General features: G+C 42.7%; 1 protein-coding gene across 2 annotated transcripts in view; it reads left to right on the forward strand.

Moving 5' to 3' along the window:
* The window catches only part of LOC132336309 (septin-2), a 33,903-nt gene extending 26,813 nt beyond the window's left edge, over positions 1-7,090 (forward strand). Inside the window, exon 13 of one of the 2 annotated variants that reach the window (XM_059863673.1) lies at positions 6,302-7,090. The gene's annotated coding sequence lies outside the window, so the exon portion shown is untranslated. The remainder of the gene's footprint in view (positions 1-6,301) is intronic. The other variant, XM_059863672.1, reaches the window with a different exon arrangement.
* The last annotated feature ends 5,907 nt before the right edge of the window (positions 7,091-12,997 follow it).

Raw genomic sequence — 12,997 nt, forward strand, 5'->3', positions numbered from 1 at the left:
ATTTTGGTCAGGTGTACTGAATACAGACTCCCCTGATGATATGTGTGGAGTATTAGGGGAGATCAGAGTGAGTGAAGAAAAAAAATTTCCTGTAGCACATACTCATTCTTTCTTCTGGTAGAATTTTTCTTTTAAATGCAAGAACAAAAAATGGAAGGATATGAGAAATCTTGTTGCTTAATACTTCAGTTTAATACTCTAGTTGTGATTGCTGGTCTTGTGGAATGTAAAGCTTGAATAAAATGGATTATATTATCCCTTATGACCTTGTGTCAGCTGCCAACATTCCAAGCCTAAAATAAGGAGATTTTTTTGTTGCCTTTATTTGAACCTTCAGTCTTCCTGTTTACATAAAAAAAGAAAAAAATCATTAAGAAATAAACTTATTCACTGGATTCTCACTTAAGCAGAAGTTGATGGTTTTACTGGTATAGGCGCTGTTATCTCTGAGTGAAGGGGAATTCAGTAATTCAGTCTCAGGTTTCTTACAGTCACAGTTTCAACTGTTGCAGATGGAGGAGTCTTCACATCATGTCTTCCAACTTCCATACTAAGATATGTTTTCCCAGAGTTGGAAATCTAAACACTGGGGATAATTTTGTGGCTGACCACATGGTGTACATGAAAGCAGTGTCTGACAGAAAGCTCTCATTGTCCAGCCAGGAGCTGGGCATTTTGCAGCCTGTTCAATAGTGTTAAATACTATAGTCTGAATTGAAGGTTCCAAGTTTTCACTGTGACTTTCTTGTCATGTGGCCAAATTCTTACCACTTGTAGAAATGGTTATTTAGTGTAGGAAAGCTTTTTAGTGTAAATGATTGTTACTGTTTTTTGCTAAGGAGCTCAGTTCTTTGTAGGATTTAGAAATCATGTTTAATCACATGACACCTTCAAACTGATACTCAATAAGAAAAACACCATAAATCTACCCTTGTCCACAGCTGTTGTTGGCAGGGCAGAGCCTGGCAAGGGGTACAAATATATTCAGTGTTCTTTGCTCAGTTCCTAGATGCTGGCTTTACTGTGAAATCAGTATCTGAAGGCTGATGGGATGTAGTATTCCCATTAATGGTTAGCCAGAAATGGCCCCAGATCCCCTGTGTTTCACAGCTTCTGGCAATACTGGATATGGTCTTTATAAAAAGGAACTGGAGCATGGTTTGTCCCAGGCTGAATTTGCAGCCATGGCCACTTAAGTAAACAGAGTTCTGGGCATGCCCATGTCTGTCCTAGGGAAATGTTCTTCTGTAGATACCTCACTCTGCTAGTCTGGAGTGCAGCTTGGACCACTCTGTAAGCAGACTTTGCAGACTTAACTGAGTGTTCCCATGATCTTGTTGTGATTTGAACTAAATCTTGAGGTGAAGTTAATTGGGCTGAAATACTTGAGTATGGATGATTTTGAGAGGGATTTGAATGAGATCCTCGCACATAGAGGTCCTGCTGTTACTTTGGAATTTGCTAAGCTACATTTCTGCAGCTGCTGTGGAAATCATGTTTGACAGATTGCTTTTAGGAAAGACTTTGGAACTTCTGGTTTTGTTACCCTTGAGTGAGAGAGTGATAGATTGATTTATTTTTTTTTTTTAGAGTAATTTGTTGGCCAGTATGCCGTCAGAACTGGAGATGCAGCCCTCCTAAAGCAGGGTGTTGCTGTATGATCCTGGCAGCATGTGTAAGGGAATCCTCATCCAGAGCTTAGCCTTGGGGAAGTTTCTCTCATGCTAACTGACTTTGCAACTTAGGAGGTGTGATGAGGTCAGCCTCCACCATTCCCATCAGATATATTTGCTGTATTTTATTGAAATCACTATTTCTAGAGAAACCAGGAAACTTTTAATTAACACAGTGGTTAACAGAGCCAAACTGCCAACAAATTTAAATGTAGTTTGTATTAATCTTTTTTTCTATCGTAGTTTATCTTGAACATCTCTCAGGTTCTAGTTTTACAAGAACTTTAAAGGATCACCTGTTCTACTGAAAGCACAGTCTCTCCTCCCATTGCTCATTTGCACCCGTACTTTGTGCTGAGAAAAATATGTGAGTTTATAAACAGAGAGTTTATGTAAAAATTAATATTTTCACTCTTTTTATTTTGGATACATACCTATTTTTTTGTGTTTTCTTCAAAAGTCCCTTAAAATACTTTGCCCTACATAAAGCACAGTTTTCAGGTATTTTGGGAGAAGTGGGGTGTGGTATGGTATGAAGACCTTCATAGGTAAGAGCTGGAGAATAAACAATAGGGTAATGAAATGTGTTAATATCCAAATATGTGAAATACCCACTTCTGATTTCAGGTGTATTTTGGAGTGGGGAGGAGATTGCTGAATGCTTTGGGGATTTCTAGGAGGAGTATTGCATAATGATTAAAAAGTGCTAAACCCAAATTCTTGCCATAAAGTCTGACAAGTCTGTGTTACCAGAAAGTGCTACACAGATGGGATGACTGGAAGATCTGGTTTGCCTGATCCCTTTTGAATAGGGCCATCTTTAAAGGTTTTATGGAAAGAGCAAAGGGAGAATTCACTTCAAACAGTTTCCTTTACTTTCAAGGCTGGAGTAAGAGAATAAGGGGAGTGACAAAGGCAAAGATTAGATGCAGGGAATACATTCAAAGTTTCCAAAGAGGGCAGACAGATTTCTTGCTGTGGAGAAGTAGAATCCTGAAAGGGAATGAAGATGAGTGGTGGTGAAGACTGGGTTAGAGGTGGGAAAGGAAGATGATTTTGGCACACTGGTCATTCCTGTTTCCAACTGCAGTTTCTGACAAAAGCCCGTGGGATCAGATTGTGGTGATTAAGATCTTTTGAGTGTAGCCCTGACAAAGGTGTGTTGACCTACACTTTTGTCTCTTTCCTCTAAGCATTTAAGAGCTTCTGTGTGCAGCTAGTGCACGTGGAGCAGCAATGAGAGCACAGCTAGACACCAGAATATTCTTAGAATAAGCAGTAACAATTTTTTTACCCTGACTTTTGATATACCCCCCTTGCTAATCTTTCTCAGATTTGTTTTTTCTTGTGAAACACAAGACACTGCTATGAAGTGTAGGAGCTTATTGGTTCTTATATTTGACAGTTGACATGAAGGATTGAAGAGAAAGCTGGAAGGTGGAATAAGATAGCAAAACCTAAAACACATTTACTTTTATTTGGGTGCTCAAATATGAAATGCTTTTGAAATAAGCCTGCAGTAACTCCAATAGCATATTTTCTAGTTTCTGAACTTGTCCATCTCAGATGAGCAATTATTATGAAAAGCAGGAATAATTGTACCAAGTGAAATGGTTATTGGTGGATGTTTCTTCCCTTTCCTCCTCTGCTTCTCAAAGTGTATCTCTTTGCAATCTGTTTTCCTCTTGTTATTTTTACAAATCTGATTTGTCTGTCTTCACTCAGTTTCAAGATCATACTGGGACAAATCAGTAACAGAAGCCAGGCTGTGGAATGCTAATACAGCCATCTGGAAATGTAGTTATAGTTAGGAAAATATGTTCAGACAAAAAAGAAACCCAAGCATTTTGCACTTAAAATATCTGTAGGATGTTGAAAATTCTATTAGTATAGCTTGTGATTTCCACAAGCATTTTAAAGCCTCCTGAGCACATTAACACTGTTCTGGTTCTTGATAAGAACAGTGCTAAAGGCACCAAACAGCTCCTTCTTTCTCCCAATGAATTGACATCATTTAACAGAACAACACAAAGCACTGTCATAGCAACCAGCCTTCTAAAATGATGCTGCTGTGTGCTGAATTGATCTGATGAGAAATTATTTGAGGAAGTAGAGATGATGTTGTAGTTTTTTTGGCAGCTGAAATTGAGAGCCCAGAGAATGTGAAGCTTGGGCATATTTGTAGTATTTGCAGCAGCTGCCTGGCACTGCCAGTGGATGTTTCTCTGGCTAGAAACTAGACCAGGAGAGTGCTATCAGTGTCCAGCTCTCCTCAGCCCCTCTGACTGGAGAAGTCAGCAAGCATTGATGGGCTGGCACAAGTTTTTTGACCTTTAGAGAGCAGACTTCTGTTGGAAATTGTAAGGTAACGTGGGAAACCTGAAAATGTGTCAGGGCCACTTTTCCCTAAAGAAACAGAGGAACATCTCTGACAGTTTTGGAGCTTGGATCCTGATATGTAGATGTGACTCTGTGATTATCACCCCTATTGACATATTTAACTGATGAGCATTGGTAATCAGTTTAAGGTCCAATTTTGTAATTTACTGTGAACTGGGCTGATGTTTGATGTGGGGAAGGCTGAGGTCTTGCTACAGAGTAGCAAAGGAAAGGGAACTAACTTGAAGCAGTCAAGTCAGCAGAGGGTGACTGAAACACCAGAAAACCAAAATGTTTGGGGTGTGGTGACAAAATGAGTCAAAACCTACAGCAGAGCACTGGTGTCATCCAGTACTCCTCTGCCTTTTGGAAAGATGCCATGTCTCAAAGTTCTTGCTGATGATGGGACATTCAGTGGGCTGTAGTTATCATAAAATGGGTGCTATTTGAAGAAAAACAGTTGAGGTGAGTGAGAAAATGTAGCTGCTTAACAAGCAACTTTCTCTCATTTGGAGTTCAGAAGTGAACACAGAAGTGCCAAGTCACCCTGTGTTGTAGTGGGGTCTTGGAAGAGCTGAGGGGACAAACCCATTTCCTTTACAAGGTGTTCAAAATCTTCACAAATACAGGATTCTGAGCTATGTGACCACTAGGTCAGGGTGCAGGTGTATGTAGTACTTGCTGGTTATGCTGCTTACTGAGGGAGTTTTGTTTAATGGCCCACTGGAGAAATATCCTCTTTGTTCAATGGTGGTATGAACTCACATTGCAGATGGAGGCATTTGTTAACTCTGTGTGTTGGTGAAATGAGCGTGGGGCACTGTAAGGTTGGTCTAGTAAAGCTGGAGGTCAAACTTGTCAAGAATAGTATCAACCTAATTGTATCATAAAATATTGCCTTACAAGGAGATGAGGAAGAAGGAGCAGTGAAATGAATCCATGTTAAAATTGCACAAACATGCATTGCCCAAATGTGTTCTATGAGCTTGTAAAATGTAGGTATTGTGTAGCTAATGCTGCTAACATCAATGCACAGCTGTGCTTAGAATCCAAGCCTTCATGTTTATTGGAAATTCCAGTCTTTTTGTTAGTCTGAAACATGAGTTACAGTTTCTTCTTGAGGTATCTTCTGTAACAGATTAGAGTTGGGCAGGCAGTGGCAGAAACCAAGTTTCTCTTTCAAACTCAAAGTAGCAGTGTAGCACAACAGGTTGAGTTTGAATTTGAGTATTGAAATTGCTGAGCAGTTTATGGACTCTGGCTTTAAAGCCTTATTGCTAGCTCGCTTGTTGTAGTTGTTATTAGAAGTGATGGGCTCCTTAAAATGAGAAGGAATTGTGTATTGAACAAAGTCCCACAGTGAGAAGGGCAAAGAGCAAAGCAGATTGCTCTTCATCCCCACTCTAGTCTGGATGAGTGTTACAGTGTATTTTACAAGTAAGTTGGCAAAGAAACACAGTAGTGTTTTCTAGGATATTTCTATTTTCTCCATCCAGATGAGCATTTAGATTAATCGAACTTTTTCTGTCAGGAATGAGGATTTTGGGACTGGAGAATTTGAGGTGTATCCCCTGAGTTCAAAATCTGACACAACTTCTTAGGCAGGATCCAGCTTTCAGAGAAAGCTGGGATTCTGCTTTCTTAGTAGCAGCCTTTTTGATTGGCAAGTAAATGTAGAAATACCCAAAACTGATAGTTATTTTTGAAACTACAGACCAGTATCCCTCTTTTTTTTTTTTGGTTTTTTTTTTCCCCCAGCCACAGGAACACTGCTGTATGAATGCTTGAAAAAATATCTGCTTTCCTGCTTTACCTTAGTTAGCAGTGTTGGAGCATGATGTTGAGCTTGCTGCCTACTGCCTGCCCTGTATAGCTGAGTGGTTTGTTTCCCTCAGCAGCAATAATGCTTCACAGAGCAGGCCAAGGTCGATGTGCTGTGTGCAGGACTGTTGAGAGGAGCTGTAACGCTCTCCTCGTGTTCTTGCAGGCTGGGGGGGGGTGTGGGTGCCTAAGAAGTTATGTAGCTAAAAATAAGTTCTCATTTAGAAGCTCTTATTGGACATTTGTGATAAATATTTGGGACCAAACTGCTCAGCTGATCTAGTTGCAATGCAGGTGCCTGTGCTGCAGGAACTTCCCATTCCCTGGATTATGCTGCTTTGCTCAGAGGGGCTCCAGCAGCCCCCAGGGCTCTGACAGTGCCAAGAGTTTGTCCTTTCTAATGCTCTGTTTTCCACTTTTGTTCCCAGCAGCATACGGTTCTCTAGTGGATGGGTGCTCTCTTTTCTTTGCCCGAGTGGTAACGTTCAAATACAAAAGCTGGATGCCACAGACCAAGACCTGCAGTAAAACACAAAGTCTGAAGATCGTGTTGTAAACCTGCTTGTTTTATATAATCATTGTTATTCAACTTATAGTGTATCTTTTTTGATTCCTTTCATAACACTGTCTTCATACTTACCAATGTGGTTTATTATCCTTCCTGTACCTTTTTATTCAGAAACTGCCAAGAGTACACTGTTTGGACTAGTCATTGTGGTGGGTTTAAAGAATTAATCATTTATCTGCTAGGTTGTTCTGAACAGTTTTGTGGTTAATGCTAAGACTTTGTGGCCTGTTTACGGTAAATGTACGTGTGTTTGCACAGTGTTATAACTTTCACCTGCCATTTTAGGTTATTATGTATCAGTTTTTCAGAACTTCCTCTGTGCTTTTGTTGCTTTTGAAGCTTCATCTCTGGTGATTTGCATTTGTGTGATGTATGAGAAAATGTACGAAATGTACACTGATGAGTCACCAGGGATTGGAAAAAGCTGACTTCTCTAAATCGCCGTGCCTTAACACACCATAAACACTCCACACAGCAACAACTCGTGTGGATGCCTCTGGAGGTTTGGCTTCAGGTCTCAAGAATTGATGGCAAAAATTTGTCACAGGCATTTCTATCTGTCAGCTGAGCAATGGCATGTCCTGATTTTTTATATATACCATAGCACTACTTTGAAGTTTTGTAATAAATTGTATGAATGTGGAAAACATTGATTTTCTTTTTAGGGTGGTTTTTCTTGTTTTGTTTTGCCTTTTCAAGCTAATGTATGAAATGCTGTAATGGCATTGTGCACAGTGCATATTCAAAGAAGTTTTGATGTTTACCCTGGGGTATGAAGGTGTTTTCTAAAATTTGTATACCTTCAAACTGCATTGATTTCATTTCAAAACAACTTTAAAAGTGTTTTACCTATAAGTTAGGTAGCAAAGCTTCACATCTATTTTTTTCCAAAGTTCATTAAGCACCTACTGATGTCTTTGGGTGGATGAATATCTTGGAAAATCTGATCACACACCTTACTTTATAAGTTCATGAATGTTGTTATTTCCTTTATGTCATTGCTGACTTTTAGCTCTATTCTGCATGCTTTTGTAGTCTTGTGTGTTTTATATATACACAAGTGTAAATTACTTTCCAAATATGGGATTGAGACACTTTGTCTTCTGTACAAAACTGGAGTGTCTTTCATGTAATGATTACCCCTAATTTTGCTGTCTAGCAATGAGTGTTTAATCAGGATAGGATTCACAACTGATTGGCATTACTGGGATGCATATTTGGCTTGCTTGGAGTTGAACTACATAAAATGGACCTTACCTTGTTACTTCAGTGGCTGCTGTAACGAAGTTGAAAGAAGAAATGGAGTGACAGATTTGCATTCACACAAATTTTCTGCCATTTTTATGAAGATTTGAATTTAACCATGTCTGTCCAGAGGGCCAAGGTGAGAGATTTAATGGCAAACTTCTTCTCATAATTTGTTTGCTGTTGTTTGCACATTTCTTGATTTTCTTCCAGGATTTTGCATCGTATTTTGCAACCATCTTATTTTGTGCTTGTGAAAGTCTGGACAGCCACACCCCTCCTGAGAAACCCAGATTTCAGTTGGAGACCTTAGTTACAAGCTGGATTAGCTCTCTGAGCAAAGGTGGCATGAAAGCTTTGCCTTTCAAAGCCAGCTAGGACAATGGGGAAGTAGACTCTCAAAAGCATCTAGTCTTGAATTTTATTAAAAACAGAGGAGTTTTTTCTGTCTTTAAAGCAAGGCACCTAAAGTCACTGTCACAGGTCTTGAGTAGGAAGCCTCAGTGAAAGCTTTTTACTTGATGATACTGAGTACTGATTGATAGTCGGTGCTTTCTTTGGGTTTGTGGATTCCAGATGGAGCATTTTGGCTCAAAGTTTGAGATCTATTTTAATAATTGTCCAAGAAGGGCTTGTAGAGCTGCTGATTCCATATGTGAGTATTTTCCTTTCAATGTAGTTTTATTTTTTTATGCTTTCTACCACTTCTTTGATCTTGACTGATGTTAGTTTTCAGTTACATTTCAACTTGGTTTTGTTAAAATACTTAACAGCTTACTGGGGGAATATATAGTTGTTAAGCCAAGTCTTTGTACTGTGGAGCTCTCTGGACAGAGGACACTGGCTAGAGTCTGCTTTCTGACTTTGCATTTCAACTCCCATAGGTGTTGGCAGTACCAGGGCCTTGCAAGACAAGTCCCTTTCTCTGAATTTCATCCTGGCCTTCTCCAGACGGACGTTTCCAGCGCTGGGACAAAGTGCCCACATGTAACTTTTTAAATGACTGTTCAGAAGGATCAAAGAGCATTTGACTGCAGTCCTTTCAGCCCTCATTAGTTTTAAAACACTGTGGCAGACTATAAAACAACTCATGAAAGGCTGATTGGCTTGTTGGTGCCTTTAATTGTGGTGCAGAGTCTCTGATGGTCTGGGGCTTTCTAGCATTTAAAAACAAGGAAATTTGCTGACAATTACCTGATTCATTTTTTTCTGATGCTTTGAATCAATGGCTAAAAGTGAGCTCAGGGTGAGCTAATGTGGTTTTAAAATGCATATGCCTCGGATTGCCAGGCCTTAGAAGTGTCTCCTTGTTTTGTTATGCGGGCTGTTTTGAATGAGAAGGTGGAAGAAATGCCAAGATAAATGCTGTGATGACTACAAGGATTTGAACTGTTGGTATTGTGGCATCAGTGTCACATTTGTTCCCAGGCAGGGCAGTGCCATTTAGTTATGCAGCCATCGCCCTGCCAAGCTTACCCTGTCCTGTATTCTGAAGAGTTTCAGGTTGGATAGTTTGCCTGTCCTTGAAATGGTGAAGATGTGACCCCTCCCTGCAGCCATGGAAGTCAGGGGAAGGATCTTAGTCTTGATCTTAGTCTTCACATCCCAGTCTCTTTTCTTCTCTGCTGTTGAGTTTTCTATGAGTTGTTCTCATGTCATGTGCAACTGCTGCTTTTCATTTAAGTTCTCTCTTGCCTTGTCTTAAAGAGTTATGCTGACAGCTTTTACCTAAAATAACTTCCCATATAAACTCTTTAAAAATTTTAATGGAAACAGAGCACACATTCCTACTTCACACAGCATGGTTGCAGTATGATTCAGGACTTCCCACTGTATTTTGAGATGCTAAATCTGGAAACACATTTCCTATTTATTTCATTTGTGTTTGGGTTTTGTTTTTTTTTTTTTTTTAATACTGTATTCCTCCTTCTCGGTGCTGTGTTTCTGTTCGAGAGCAGGGAGTGCTGCCTTTTATAGTGTTCAAACCTTCAGGGAGGTGTAGCCTGCCCGGGTCCGGGTGGCTGCGGGGGTTATTCCTGCCCATCAGCCCAGCCCGGGGCTGTGTTCGCCAGCCGCTGGCTCGGGGCGGGGCTGGAGGAGGGGATCGCTCCGGTGCTGCGGCCGGCGGCTCCCGCTGCCCTAGCCGGCTCCGGCACCCCCGGCCCGGCTGTCACCCGGCGGGGGCGGGCCCGGGGCGGGCTCGGCTCCCGGGATTGGCGGCCCCGGGCGGCCCCGGCCCCTCGGCGGCGGCGCGGGGCGGCCCCGCCGCTCGCGCTCCCTCAGTCCCCCACCCACCCTCACACGCACGGGCACGGCTGTCGCTCCGGGGAGGCACCATGAGCACGGGCATGCGGTACAAGAGCAAGCTGGCCAACCCAGGTGAGGCGGCGGGGACGCGCGGCCGCTCCTCCCCGCGGCCCGGCGCGTCCCCCTCGCCTCACTGTCTCTCCTTTTCTCTCCCCGCTGCCGGTCCCCCCCGCGGGCATCCCGCCCTGGCCGCGCCGCCCCGCAGAGGAGAAGCAGGTAGGTGGGCTCCCGCCGGGCTCGGCTCTCCGCGGGGATGCGGCAGCTACCTGGGCACAGCGGCCGCTTGGCCGCATTCATCCGGGAAATAGGCGCTTTGCCTGCCGCATCCCCCCGGGTTTTGGCTTGGGTTTCTTTTTTGTCGCTGCCTTTGGGTGTGTCGAGCGGGTTCGGATGGAGAAAGGCAGCGCGGGGCTGGCAGAGGCGTTTGGGTATTGGGAGCACGTCTCGCATCCCTCTCCCCTCCGCAGCACAGATGCGCAGACACAGCCCCGGTCCTGCCGCTCCTTGGTGCTGCAGCCGATCGGCACCTCGCAGGCGGCCAGGATTTGGGTGTTAGGAAACATCTGTTTTGCTTTGCAAAGCTAATAGCTATTTGGAGACATGCCTTTGAGTCCTGGAGAGAGAGGAGGGGTGATGCAATGAGATGACATCGACAGGTTTTTTTGTTGTCTACTTGGTATTTGGAGGGATTTAGGATGTTTGAAAAGAAGAGGAATCTTCCTCTGCAGAGCTTGAATGCTTAGGTAAGGGGTTATCAGGGTCCTGTGTGTTCCTCAGTACCCATCATCATGATATAGGGAAGTGTGCTGTAAAGGAAAGAGCCTTTCTGTCTCACAAGGGTGGGGATGGAGATGATGGTTAACACAGCAGAGCAGTGCATGGGAAGAATCTCACCCATTCCCAGCCTGGCTTACAGCTGCCTTTGAGTCCAGTCTTTGAGGCTCCAATTCTGTATGAAGCAAACACCTTGGCTGCTAAGACCCTAGTACTGCACAGCCTTTTTGGGCCACAGAAAAGCAAACTAGCTTTGTAGCAGCTTGGGTATTCACCTGACCATGGCAAGAGATGGTGTTTCCCTGTATAATGCAGACTTGGCACTGTGCATTTTGTGAGCTGCTGATTGCAGTGATGAGAAGAACAAAGTAAAATCTAAGGGTAATAGGATAATGGGATCACCAGATGCATTTTTCCCAAGGTGCTTGAAATTTTGCTAGTATTTTGTAGTTATTTGTGAATATTGCAGTTAATTATTGGTTTATTTCTGCATGAAAGCAATCCAGAATGTGTTCTGATACTGGTACATCTGATGTAAGCTGTGAAGTGGGGAGAAGCTTTGTGACATCCCTCCTCAAACCATGCTGTTCTACAGTTCATGTTTTTAAATGAAGAGGGAAGCGGGTTATGTATAAGGCTCCTTTCTGTGCATTCCCCAGGGGAAGAAGCAAGGTAGAGATCAGAGGAGTCTGTTGTAGATATTATCAGAACTCCTGAAGGCTCTTGTCACACTGCATAGGCAGAAGTGGGCTGGAGTCTGTACCCCAAAGAGCCCATGTGTGCAGGCCAGTGCAGTTCCTGCTGGGCAGAGGAGAGCTGTCCTCCAGTGTGGAGGAGGTGTGTGTGTAACCGCGTGTCTTACGCTGAGTGTAGAGCTGCTCCTGCATGACAGAGCAGTTCATTATGGATTTGGGCCAGGCCTGTTACTTGTGGATGGAAAGGGGAAACCAAGCTGTGAACACAAAGCAATCTGTTAATATTAGACTGAATATGCAGAAGCATAAACGATATTTTATTTAGCAGTTTTATGAGTTGGATTTTTCTGCCTGTGCCACTTTTTTCCAATCTTCTTGCATCTGACAGCAGATAACAATTGAAAGGATTTACTAAAGCTATAGTTCTTGTATAAATTGATTTTTTTAAAAAATTATTATAAAAGCTTTTTTTTAATGAATAATTGGGAAATGAAGTGAGCTTCTTAGAGGGCAGTCCAATAGATTGCATGAAAGTAGGGTTGCCTTTGGTAAAGTCTTAATAATATTCATGATTTACCAAGTCCATAGAATGGAACAATGTGGTGTCAGAGAATGTGTGTTCATCCTCCCTCACAGCATGGTCAGGGCTGATGCATTGTCTGGATTCAGGGTACTCTGATTTGCAGATTGGGCTCCTAATTACTACCATTGATCAGGAAACAGTAACGGTAGACTCTCCACCTCTCTGATTTCCAAGGAATGACCTCTTAATTACTGAAGTCAGTGGAGGTTTCATCCTGGTCTCTGTGTGCAGAGCATCCAGCATTCCCAGGGGAAGGGTTGTGGTTTAAGAGCTTGGGCTGATGTGGAGCTCTATGGCAGGTTGCCTGGTGACACCAAGCTCCTCAGTTTTATTATACCTCAGTTCAGCACCTCTTGGAGAGGGATGGTTTCTTTCCTAGCAATTTATTTACCACTGGATCACTTAGAGAGATTCTCATGGTGGAGCTGGGTAGGAAATGAAGCAATAACTAATGTCACATGTGCAGAGGAGTAGGCCCCATGTAGGGAAACCCAGCAATTTGTCAAGAATTTGACAGGGCAAGTACAGCAGATGGATGTTCTGCCAAAGCCAGAGGTGTTGCTGTGGGAGGAGTAAAGGTGAAACCTTCCAAGTACCTGGTTAAACTGGAGACTCCTGGCACACTCCTGCAGAACATTCCTCCTAGCTCATGTTGTTGGCGTGTGTGTGTTTGGGGTGTTACCTTTCTGTGTCTCTGAAGCTGGCTCCTGCCTATTCAGGTTCATGTCTCTCATGTTCTTTGAAGTCATTGTTTCTTTTTAAATCAGGAGGATGGGAACCTCTCCTTCCCAAGTTGATCTCTCCCCACCCCATCAACTTGCAAAGTTGTTTGGGTGTGGGAGCAGAGACTATCTGGTGGATCCAGTTATTTCAGTAGGTTTGAAATTACAGGGCTGTGCCTTTTGCATTCAGTTTAGTCTTTTTTTTTTCTACTTGAACTTATTTTTAAGTG

The sequence above is a fragment of the Haemorhous mexicanus genome, chromosome 19 (genome assembly GCF_027477595.1).
Source record: "Haemorhous mexicanus isolate bHaeMex1 chromosome 19, bHaeMex1.pri, whole genome shotgun sequence".
NCBI classification, from domain to species: domain Eukaryota; kingdom Metazoa; phylum Chordata; class Aves; order Passeriformes; family Fringillidae; genus Haemorhous; species Haemorhous mexicanus.